The 12,889-nt window shown below is 44.7% G+C and overlaps 1 protein-coding gene across 1 annotated transcript in view; it reads right to left on the bottom strand.

Moving 5' to 3' along the window:
* Positions 1–12,889, bottom strand: part of SYNE2 (spectrin repeat containing nuclear envelope protein 2) — a 273,877-nt gene that overhangs the window by 25,570 nt on the left and 235,418 nt on the right. The gene's annotated exons all lie outside the window — the stretch shown is intronic.

Here is a 12,889-nt window from a genome sequence, read left to right as displayed (position 1 = left end):
TCCCCTGAACTACCTTCCAGGAGGTCTGTGCGCAGAGCAAGGGAGGGCTTGTTCTGGTGACCTAAGGGAGCCTTAGTGTCTCCCAGAAAAGCAAATAAAGGGCAGTTTTGAAAAGTCCCCACTTTGTGATGAGGAACTGTGAGAACCAACACTGGTGACACTGGGAGGAGGAATAGGCACTGACATCACCCAAACAAGCTGTGGCTGTCTCCTGTCGCAGTGTTCTCTGAGGCCACCACCCACTCTTGCTCTGCAGCCCTAGTGCCCCTTCTAGATGCCAGCCACTTGGATACCTCCCCATCCTTGCCTTCCTACCCTGAAAAACCAGCTGAGCCCTCTACCTTTTCTTTTTTCTTTTTTTGGTTTTTGGGCCACACCCAGCAGTGCTCAGGGGTTACTCCTGGCTGTCTGCTCAGAAATAGCTCCTGGCAGGCACGGGGGACCATATGGGACACACGGGATTCAAACCAACCACCTTTTGGTCCTGGATCAGCTGCTTGCAAGGCAAACGCCACTGTGCTATCTCTCCGGGCCCGCCCTCTACCTTTTCAATACAAGTGTTTGATGGCTTCTCTGATGCCAGTCCTGCCCCCATAAAGCAGTTCTCTTTCTTTCTGGAAGCTTCTATCACTGCTCCCTGAAAGCTGGCACCCCTGGCCCAGATGCTCTTGTAAAGCTGGGACCCCCAGACTTGGGTTGTTAGCATTCCATGACCACAGCACTCCTGCTGCAGAATCCATGGGCCAGGGGGCTGTGGACTCTTCCCCAGTGGACATTAGTACTTCTATAAGTGGTACTCTTTCAGCAAACAACATTGACATGCCTGTGCAATTGTAGTTTTTTTTTTCTTCTGTCCTACAGCGGACAGAAGCCAACCTCAACTAACAGCTAGTTTTATGACTTAGGGAAAAATGCTTTTTCCTCTGTTCCCCTCCTCTTTTCCAGGTCTCAGAGGTCTTTCAAGCTTTAGAAAGAAGGTGGCATCAAGGTGACATAAAAGCCAGAGCTCTGGAAGTGAGCCAGCTGGATCTAAGATTCCCTGCACCATCTGTGGGTTGTGTATCCTTCAAGAATCTAACCTGCATGTCTCCCAATTTTCTTGGCCATTTGTAGTTAAAGCGTTTGGTGTGTTGGTGAGTACTGTTGTTTAAATATGAATTAATTAGTCATGGTGTTGGTATGGTGAGGCCTTTCTCGGCTTGGTCATGCTACCTGCAGCCCCTTAAGCAGGCGGGCCTGAAGGCTGCAGGGTAATGGCTGAGAAATGATCTCACAAGCAGTCAGATGAAGTTTCAGTAGAAATGCAGCTTTAGTACAAGGCCCTAATCACCATATGCCACATGGCTTCTAAGCTAAGTAGTTTCTTTCCTGCTGCTCTCCATATCTTAGCTATATCTGCCCTACCCCCAGACAACCCTATTATCCTCTCTTCAAGATACCACCCCCCACCCCGGGTATGGGCAGGTCTGATCTAGCATATGGAATTGGGGGAGAAGTAACATCACACTAGCTCCCATCACTGCTGACCAGAATTATCCAGCACTCCACCACCCCTTCATTCACATAGCAGAGGACCCTTCATAAAGACCGCTCTCAAGAGTGACATAAGGCAAGCATGGAAGGAGGTCATGGAAGCTGGAGTTGCAAAGAGCTCACAGAATTTGTGGCCAAGTCCTGGGTTTGAATCCTTTTGCATATGTCTATCAGAAAAGTGATGGGGCAGGTGCGATAGTACAGTGGGTAGGACACTTGATTGCATACCAGGTTCAATTGACCCAGATTCAACCCCTAGCATTCCATATGGTCCCCTGAGCACCACTAGGAGTAGTCCAAAACAAATAAACAAACAAGAAAAAAAATGGTGTCAGTAGTAGTGCCGGGCTAAGAAAGTTGAACTGGGACAGACACGAGAGTCATTTGGAAAAGTTTGACAAGCCAAAAAACTATGCTTATGATAATTTTCAGGATATTTTCCCTATTATTTTCTTACTGCAAGTGCCACAGGAGAAATTGCCTTCAGTATTATATGATGATTTATTTAAAAGGTGGTAACAGAATCCAGGCCCAGGCCTGGATACAGCTGTAACCTATGGCCTTGGAAGATCCCCAGCCCCGACAGACAAGGAGCTCTGGATACAGTTTATCATGGTTCCCTTTAGGATGGCTCTGGAGAAAAAGGCTCCAAGAACATTTCCTGGCAGGTGAGGAGCTCAGGCCCAGAGACCATGCCCAGTGCTCCTTCCTCCCTTCTAGCAGTGCCCATCATTGCCTCTCCTAGCACCCGATCTGTCCATCACAAAATCCCATTCTCTTCATTTATCTTTTTATAAAAAGGGTTACAGTCCAGAGAGATAGTACAGCAAGGAAGGCACTTGTCTTCCAAGCAGCCTATCCTGGATTTGATCCCCTACATCCCATTTGGTCCCCTAGGCACAGCCAGAAGTGATCTTTAACACAGAACCAGGAAATATATCTGAGTATTACAGAATGAGGCCTTAAAACTAAAGACAGAGAGTTTTCCTTAAGTGGAAAGATAATAGGCTCAGAATAATTTGGGGGGCAGGTTACACTCAGCAGCACTCCAGGGCTACCCCTGACTCTATGCTCAGATATCGCCTCTGGCAGGCACAGGGGACTTATGAGATGCTGGGATTCGAACCACTGTCTTTCTGCATGCAAGGCAAATAGCACCGCTGTGCTATCTCTCCAGCCCCAAGAATAATATCTTACATGTGTATAATCCTAGAGTCAACCTCTGGGATTACATGCTAACACATGTGTGCATAAACACATAAACAAAATAAAGAAAGAAGGACCAAAATAACCTGCATACAAAAATAGTCACAGTAATGTTGAGTCCTCTTAATCCAGACTAAGGGACACAATAAAGGGTAGAGTGGAGAAAAGAAGACAGAGGAAATCATGGTACACTTAGTCACTGGTGTCCACTGATGAAGTGCTCAAAGATGCACAGGAATAAAAGTTAGACTTTCTACTGTGACCCCATAATTTTCACATTTCTACACTATGAGTGATTTATAATCCACACACTTGTGAAATGGGACATCTACAGGACATGTGGATGGATGTCTGTATTGCCTCCTGGTCTTCATGCATTATCAACTCCTTTAACCTTCACAGCAAAGTTGGACACTTTTAGTATCTCTATTGAAAGATGAGAAAACCAAGGCACAGAGAATAAATAACTCGGACCAGATAGGTGCTCATGGTAAGTGCAGAATTCCAAGCTGCACAGTTTGATCCAGAAGCCGTAAGTTCTTTCCTCATGGGGTCTACATAAGTCTGTATCCCCTAATGCACACAGCAGCCCTGTGGCTGTACAGGACCATGGTCGTTGCTGCCAGGAAACAAGATCAGATATCTTGACTTAGCCAGAGAGACTGACATCTAGGGGTTAAGGCTTTTGTACTTTATGTAGCCCTCTCTGGTTTATCCCCAGCATCACATATGTTCTTCAGAGCACAGCCAGGAATGACCCTTGACATAGGATTAGGAGTAGGACTGAATACTGGCTGGGTTGACTGGCCCTCTCAAAGGGATGTCTGGCCTCTTCAATCCAGAGAACATCCAGGATATACCCAAGTGCTGTGCTATGATTACAAACAAGTTCCCTTATGCTTTACTTCCATGAAACCTTTTCCTTGTTGTGGGCCCAGGGCTGACAAATTTAAGAACTGAAATATAGAGCTTGCCACTGAAAGCAGACTGAATTTGGACACTATAACTCTACAATATAGGAGGCGCTTAGTATGTACCTTCTAAATAAATGATGTCCAGGGGCTGGAGTGGTTAATAGAGAGGGTAGGGCATTTGCCTCATACACAACTAACCTGAGTTCAATCCTCGGCATCCCATATGGTCCCTTAAGCCCCACCAGGAGTGATACCTGAGTACAGAGCCAGGAATAACCCCTGAGTATTGCCAGGTGTGGCCCCTAAACAACAATGACAACAACAAAAAGTAAAATATATTCATAGCTGATAAAAGAAGTGCCCAGGTTATATTGTGTTTAATATATATTCTAATTCTTTGGGGGCCATACCCAGCAGCATGCAGGACTTACTCCTACCTCTGCATTCAGGGATCCCTCTGCATTCAGGTAGAGCTTGGGGTTTCATATATGGTGCAGGGGATTAAACCCAGATCAGATACCTACAAAGGAAATGCCTTAACCCCTGTACTATGTCTCTGGCCCAGAGGCTGTATTTTATAAGGAAAGAAGTAAAGGACAAGCAAAGGCTTCGGAGATACTTTGCTACAAATTAATTCGTCATCACACTGTACATCACACAGGTAGCTTATCAAGTATATTAAATACTGATGAATCTACATCACACACATACTAAGGATACATTAAAGAGCAGGGGAGGCTGAAGGAGGGAACATCTGAGAAGGCTGCATCCCATAAAGCAGGCGTGATGTTCATGTTACAAACTCAGCAACTGTCCTGGTGCTGATAGAGAGTTTGTATCTGTTTTACTCTGCAAAGACACAATCCCTGCTGTGTCCAGATCAGGGCGTAGCGTAGCTATCACTGGGGTAGGCCTATCAATGTAACTTTTTGGACAACTTGAGTCTTGAGTTAATATGGGAATCTCGGGGAGCCCCTTCTGGACCGGAAGCAGGAGTAAAATATGTCATCACCTCACCCACAGTGGCAGTGAGCTCAGGGAAGCTTGAAGCTGCATCTCTGGACTTGCCCAGATCCAACCTGGTTTTCTCAACTACTGCTTTTTTCATATATATATTTCACCAAATCATTTCTCCAGAAAGAAAACAAGCATGACTCCTGACTTCCAGTGTTCAGATTTAGAATAACAAAAGAAAAAGAAAAAAATTCCCCCCCTATTCAAAAGGGAAGAAATAAAGACTTCAAGGGAGAACTAGACAACACCAAAACAATTTTGTATGTGACAAAAACAATAATTTGGCTTAAAGAGTAGTTCCAGATAAGGTATTTTTTCCACCGAAATTATGGGTAGAAAATAACGAAGTTGTTTCTTTTAAGGAACAAGATGCATCATTATATAATACATAGGAATCTTATTTTCTTCCCCCCCAAAAATCAAGTCAGCTTAATTTCATCCTATATAGGAAGCCCAAGACTTACAATGCGTGATGGCAGTTTCAACATTAAACTCATGGCTGTGGAGTAACCAATAACCGACATTGCAGTTTTATTCCCAACAGGTTAAGGGCTCTGATTTAATCATAAAGGCCCTTCCCTATATCAATCAATATCACTAAACAAAAATAAGCAAAAGGATAAAAAATAAATTCCTATACCACTGCATAGATTAAAAAAAAAAGTACTAAAAACAAAAACAAAAACAAAAACAAAAAAAAAAACCCTCAATCTGATTTATTTATTCAGATGATCTGAATTTGTGCTGAAATAGAACAGACACTGGAAGCTCTGGGCAGCTGTCAACTGCTTAAAGACACTACCCCTCTTTTCTGCATGGACACAGCTGCAACCTTTTTCCAAGGAATCTGCTGGGTTACAAGTAAAGGCAGTTAATAAATAATAATCCCTCTGAGATCTGGCCAGCCCTGACCTGGGGCATTAGCCGGGACAATAAATGGGCTCGACTGGCCTCCCCAAAACCCTTCCATCATCTCCCACCCTCACATCCAGGCTCTGCCCTGCAAGCCTTCGGTCCAGGTTGCCTGAGACCTAGAGGCAGGCGGGCTGCTGCAACCACCCATCCCCCGATGGCTGATCAAGCACAGCCACCATCTCGCAGTGACAATGGAGAGCCACAGACACACGGGGACAGCGGCTTCCCTACCGCCTCCCCTGCGGCCCCAGACCCCAAGGGCACTTACTGCGGAGGAGAGAAAAATCATTCCTTAGCTTTCACCCCAGCTCCGGCAGCACCTCCGCCTCCAGCGCACAGCCCCTCCCCTGCCAACGGGCCTCATCCACTGGCTCTGCCAGCATCAGGCACAGGCCGACTGCCTGCCTGCCCGCCCTCTGCAGCAGCCTCCCGGGGATCCCAGTCACAAAGCCAGCCAGGCTGAGGCGAAGGCAGCAAGCAAGCATCCTCCTGCTTCTGAGCTCAGTGCGGTTTTTAATCTGTTCCCTTCCAATAAACAAATATTTTTTGCACACACTTATATATACACACACACAGCCTTTGTTCTGAAGCTACAGAATTGCAATGCAGGTGTGTGTGTGTGTGTGTGTGTGTGTGTGTGTGTGTGTGTGTGTGTGTGAGTGATATGGGAGGAAGAAAGTGTTATCTTGGCGATGGGTTATTTATGAAGTGCTAGAAACCCCAGGGAAGAAAGATTCCGGTGTGGGGAATGGAAAAGAGGATCCTTGTTCTTCTCAGGTTGGAAAGACATTGGGCGCTGAAGCCCTGGAACGCAGCCCCAATGGTTCTAAATGTGGTTGGTGAGAAAAAAAAAATATTTCCAGGGTAGAGGTCCCCCAGGGACCAAGAGTGAGGGTGTTTCTCTGCTCTGCTATTTTATTCCTGCCACCTTCAGCTTCAGAAGGGCAGAGAGTTCATTTCAGTCTCTCCTTCTGCTCTGTCCTTGAAAAATTCGATCTTAGAGTACAAATGGAATGCAAGACTACAGGAGGAATTTTGCAACTTTCCCTAGCTAGCTCCTCCCAGGGGTTCAGTGTGTGAGAGCCTGGGGCAGCCTCTGCACCCCTAATTTGCCAGGCTTGCCTAAGTACTGCTTGTAGAGCACTCTGGGTTTGTGCCAGCCTCCCTGAGGCTCCATCCCTGTTCTATTTTGACATGAACTGGTAGTAACCATTTCTCCAGGGGACCAAAAACCCCACATTGAGTCATTATCACATCTCCCTTGAAACTCAGCAGGCCCTTCTACACAGTGCACTGAAGAATGAACCCTCAACAGGATTCATTTGAGCCCACAGACTTGGCTGTTGCTGCTAAATAGGATGCTCCTGAATATGAGGGCCAGAGAGGGAGAGAGAGGGAGAGAGAGGGAGAGAGAGGGAGAGAGGGGGAGGGAGAGAGGGAGAGAGAGAGAGAGAGAGAGAGAGAGAGAGAGAGAGAGAGAGAGAGAGAGAGAGAGAGAGAGAGAGAGAGTATAGAGTGGGTAGTGATCCATGCACACAGAGCCAGGAGTAAGCCGTGAGCACTATAGAGTGCGGTCTCAAATCTAACAAACAAAAATGTCTCCATTGAAAGTCAGTGCTGGGACTAGGGATAGGCCCACTAATTCAAGGGATTTGTTTTCCTCTCGGGGTAGCCCCCAGCCCTCCAGAAAGGACTGATGCAGGCTCCCAAGCTCTAGGCACTGGTCCTTCAGTGGATGAACAGAACTATAGAAAAGAAAATGCAAGGGATCTCCCTGAACTGAAATATCTCATTTCTTCTAGTCTCACTGAATCAGGCACCCAGCTATGTATGACCAGAGGAAGTCAACTTTATGACTAAGAGATTGTTTGGTCATTCAAAACAACAATAACAACAAAACACCTGGAAATATACAGATAAAAGGAAATCAATGAAAAACTTTAATCAGTTCAAGAAGCTACTGGTATATCTCCTGTTTATTCTGCCAGGGATAGAAAAAGAATCTTTCTAGAGAGTTGCTGTGGTAATAACTTCTGCATCTAAGTGACATTTCCACTGCTACTATTATGAAGTGGGTTTTTGAAAGGTGAAATATGAACATTTTAGGAGTGAATCTAAATAAGTTTATCCTAATATTGGCTGACAGATGCCAAGTCTGTTAATGATGCTACCACCGAAGAGAAATTAGGAGAAAAGGTGAACGATAGTAGTGATTTTGGTGTTTGGGATCACACCAGTCAGTACTGATGGGTCACTTCTGGTAGGATTTGAGAACCTCATCTGTGGTTTGAGATTTAATCCGGGGTCAGCTGTGCAAGTTAAGAGCCTTACTCACTATCTCTTGGCCCCTATTCATAATCTTTTTCATTTGCTTGTTTGTTTTGTTTTTTGGGTCACACCCGGCAGCGCTCAGGGGACCATATGGGATGCCGGGATTCAAACCACCATCCTTCTGCATGCAAGACAAATGCTCTATCTTTCTGGCCCCTTCATAATCATTTTTTTTTTTTTTTTTGGTTTTTGGGCCACACCCGGCGGTGCTCAGGGGTTCCTCCTTGCTGTCTGCTCAGAAATAGCTCCTGGCAGGCACGGGGGACCATATGGGACACCGGGATTCGAACCAACCACTTTTGGTCCTGGATCGGCTGCTTGCAAGGCAAACGCTGCTGTGCTATCTCTCCGGGCCCCATAATCATTTTTAAGGTTAAGAAAGTCTGGGGCCGGGGAGATAGTATGGAGGTAAGGTGTTTGCCTTGCATGCAGAAGGATAGTGATTCAAATTCTGGCATCCCATATGTTCCCCTGAGCCTGCCAGGAGCGATTTCTGAGCACTCAGAGCCAGGAGTAACCCCTGAGTGCAACCCAAAGCCCAACCCCCCCCAAAAAAAGTCTTCATTTGGGTCAGAGAGACAAGTCAACAAGATTAGCACATGCTATGTGGGCAGGAAACTCAGGTTCCATCCCTGGCATAGCATGGTTCCCTGAGAGCCACCAGGAGTGACACCTACAGTAGTAGCTTCAGAGCACTATTGAGTATAGCTCCAAAAAGAATATACCTGGCAATGGGTCCCCATTTGCATGTTGGAGTGGGTGATCTCTGGGGCACCACAACCAAGTGTATACAATCACCAGAATGGAAGAGTGGATCTGGAAGAGTTGGTAAGACTAAAAGCTCTAGTGAGCACCACAACAAATGTTGGGACCTGAAGTCTGAGCATGGAGAGAATCCATTTAGTGAAGGCCACATGGCAGGCTTCTTCTCAGGTTCTGAGCATGAAGAGGCACCATTTGAAAGAACCACATGGTGTAAATTGCATGTTAGGTCTCCACAAGCCTAGTTCCATAGGCGCCACTCCAAGCTACCTGGCTATACCAGGTAGCCTATCAGGGAAGGACAAAGGAGTAGTAAGAAGGTACCTCTAGGGGCCGGAGAGATAGCACAGTGGCATTTGCCTTGCAAGCAGCCAATCCAGGACCTAAGGTGGTTGGTTCGAATCCCGGCATCCCATATGGTCCCCGAACCTGCCAGGAGCTATTTCTGAGCAGATAGCCAGGAGTAACCCCTGAGCACCACCAGGTGTGGCCCAAAAACCAAAACAAAAAAAACAAACAAAAAAAAAACCCAAAAAAACAAAAACAAAACAGCCAATCATTTTAAAGATCATCAAAAAGCTGGAACTTCCCTCTATCCTTTCCCTATATAATCTTCCTCTTGAACTTTGGCGAGGCTTATCTCCTTCAGGGGGATGGCCCTGGCTGGCCAGTGTGTGTGTGTGTGGGGGGGGGGGGGTCTTGTTGGCAGACAGATTAAAGTATTAAACTTTATTCCAGTTGTGTGGTCTCCAAACCCTAACTGAAAGTGGCTGAGCCCTGTTGAACAGGACAAGAAAAGATGTGCGAGGAGTTATTCCTTCCACCCCCAAATGGCTTTTGGATGATTTTTGGAAGCTCTCTCCTCACCCTGGATCCGACCTCATCTACATCCATAACAATATTTCAGCTGCTGGTGAAATTTTCAGTGAGTCAGTGATTCCTAAAAGGTACCTATAAAAGGCATTATGAGATACAACTGAAAAAGATCTGGAGGCCTTTCCAACAGAAACACTCAGCCAGAAGACAGAGTAAGCCCAAATATCATCCTTTGAGGATTACAAATTGCATTGAATTTTTGATTTGGAAAGCCCAAGTTTTTATGTTAACAAGCATCTCATAACTTTTCTGCTGCACAACTGCCTCAGATCACTCTCAGAAAGATGTATTTCTGTTTCATTCTGAACCTTTAAAATCAAATGATTAGAGCAGGTAGGGTGCTTGCTTTACATGCCACTAACTCAGGTAGCCTGGAGTAACCTTTTAGAGCAGGTGAATGGACCTGGAGCAGGAATGCCATGAGGATTAAGAAAACATGGGTTGGGACCGGAGAGATAGCACAGTGGTAAGGCATTTGACTTAGACGCAGAAGGACGGTGGTTCACATCCCAACATTCCATATGGTTCCCCGAGCCTGTCAGGAGCAATTTCTGAGTGTAGAGCCAGGAGTAAACCCTGAGCGCTGCCGGGTGTGACCCAAAAAAAAGAAAGAAAAAAGAAAACATGGGTTGAGCGCCCCAACTGTTCTCCATGATATTTATTGATATTAATATGATATTTATTGTTAAGTTCTAATCAACACGAGAGGAAAGGCAGATATTGGTAATAGACAAAAAGTTTCTATCTAATGCTAACCAAGCCTCCGTGGGTCTTTATATCTCAAAAGGGGTGGGCAAAGAAAGAGGAAGCTAGGACAAAGTCTCTGTGAATTGTCTTCCACCCTCTCTTCCTCAGGGAGAGATGGCAGACAGAGTGAATACTGGACCCTCATCTGCAAAGCATTCTTTGCTGAAGCCTGTGCTTAGGTAATTCAAATAAAGAGTCCTTAAATTGTCTCTTTCTGCCACTTTCCATGGACTATCGATTCTCTAGCTAAACAAATTTATTTCGTGGATGTCTTTTTTTTAACATTATTTTTTCAATAACGCTTGGATGTCTTATATACAACCCCTGAGCATTGCTGAATGTGGCACAAAAACAAGTGATTATAACAAACGCATCCATTTTGAGAATACGTATTAAAGGTCATGTGAAAAAAAAATCTTTTTTTTTTTTTTTTGTGAGAAGTAAAATAGTCCCAAGTTGGAATTCAGCAGTTTTAAAGTGAAATGCATGAAAAAAATTTTAATAGCATGGAGTTGAAAACAGGTTACTGTAGTCTGGAAGAGAGAGAGATCTACTTTAAAATTGATGAGTAATTTTTATATTAAAAAATGATAACTTTTTCCCTTGAAAGTACTCAGGGCATAAAGAATTATCCCCTGAATATTTCAATTTTAAATTAATAAAAACTTAAAGTAAGACATTTGTGGAGGGGGCTCCCAAGCAGTGCTCAGGGGGTCCAAATTTCACTCCCAGTGATCTTCAGCTAACTTGACTTATATATGAGTTCAATGTTCCTGCCCATTAATACCTCAGTGAACCTCACAAATGTAGGATTTAGAACTATCTTCCCAGCCTTCCAAATAAAGCATTTGTTCAAAGGCTGAACTTCATTCGCAATCATGTAAAAACAGTTCTATCTGATTTCAAGATTTCAATGTTGATAAAAATTCAAGGGCATATTTTATTTTTAAATTATAGCTATGCCTTAATCCACCTGGTAAAAATTGAAAAATTCTCTAAACATGTCTGGTTCTAAGGTCAACCTTGCAGCAATTAAGGATTTTTTGTCTAATTCACTCTGCCTATTAGTCCTTTCCTTGGATTTTCTAGAAGGGTTGGAAAATCCCTCTTTGAACAGGATCAACAACCACTCTATAGTAAAACCATATTTAGTCACCTGGAAGTTTCCTGAAAATTAATGTGGCCCTGCTCTGCTAATTGATACAAAATAGTTATTTGCCAAAATTTTGGGGTTGGGAGGGTGAAGAAAAAAACAGAAAGAAAAAGAAAAAAATGTGCAAACCCCACCAGCAAGTCTGCACCCTCAGTCATGACTATAACATCAACAACAACCAAGGAGAAAACACAAATAAATAAAGAAAACACAAGTAAATAAAGTTTAAAAATCATTGAAATGGGCCAGAGCGATAGCACAGCAGTAGGGCATTTGTCTTGCATATGGCTGGACGGGGATGACTCAGGTTCAATCCTGGCATCCCATATGATCTCCCGTGCCTGCCAGGAGCGATTTCTGAGCACAGAGCCAGGAGTAACCCGAGTGCCACTGGGTATGACCCAAACCTCCCCCCCCCAAAAAAAAAAACCACTGAAACACTCCAAAAAAGCACCAAATGCACCTCTCCATGTATTTAAGGAGTCACTAGGATGTACCTACCACTAGCCAGCGTTTACCGAAGGCAGAGCCACTGGCAGCTCCAGCTCTAGCTAAAATGGCCTTGATCATGGAACTAGGGAGGAGGTGCTAGGAACAAAGTAAATTTTGTTTCTGTTGTTCTTTTTTTTTGGGGGGGGGGGGAGTTTGGGCCGACAAGTCTGCACACTCAGTCATGACAGGGTTTACTCCTGGCTCTGAGCTCAAGAATCGCGTGATCCTGGCAGTTTAAGGGGGCCATATAGGATGTTGTGGATTGAACGTGGGTCAGCTCCATGCAAGGCAAATGCCCTGATCGCTGTCCGATTGCTTCAGCTTATAGAGAATGTTTCATTTCAGTTTCTGGGGTTTTGAAATCAGAGGGAGAGATGATGCATTCCGCTGAACCCTTTCTCTGACATGAATGCAGAGTGGGGGATGTTGGTGACCCTCTTTTCAGTTTTGCAGGCAGGAGCAAATCACCTTTCCCATAGGTGACCCTTCTCCCTCAGAAATAGAGAAGCATTATCATGGGTTGTTCGGAAAGAGCTGTCACAATTTAGCTGTTTCTCCAGTGGCCTTGGTTTTCAAATATATTATCTAACAAAATCCAAGGAAGATGAGACAGTGGCTACAATAGTTTTGGGAGGGGAGAAAGAAGACTTAATCTATGAAAAGAAGCAAATTAGTGTATGATATTTCTCACCCTCAAATAAAACTGAGTTGTAGAACCATCATACCAACCCACAGGTACACACTGCTGCAAAAATGACCTATCTGTTGACATAATAAATGGATTTAAGAGGAGTTTAGAGGTCAAGGGCCCCAGAGAACAGAGAGAAGTTTCCAGAGTTGCTGATGGAGTGATAGTTCTTAGTGCTGATATTCAGGCCTTAGGGCTTCTGGAAGCCTGTGTGAGAAGAACAAGATGCAGGTTCCCTCATGTCCCTGTAGTTTAGTT

This window comes from Suncus etruscus, chromosome 3, assembly GCF_024139225.1.
Source record: "Suncus etruscus isolate mSunEtr1 chromosome 3, mSunEtr1.pri.cur, whole genome shotgun sequence".
Classification (NCBI taxonomy): domain Eukaryota; kingdom Metazoa; phylum Chordata; class Mammalia; order Eulipotyphla; family Soricidae; genus Suncus; species Suncus etruscus.
The sequence above is the reverse complement of the archived record's forward strand: the minus strand, read 5'-3'. Positions and strand labels throughout refer to the sequence as shown.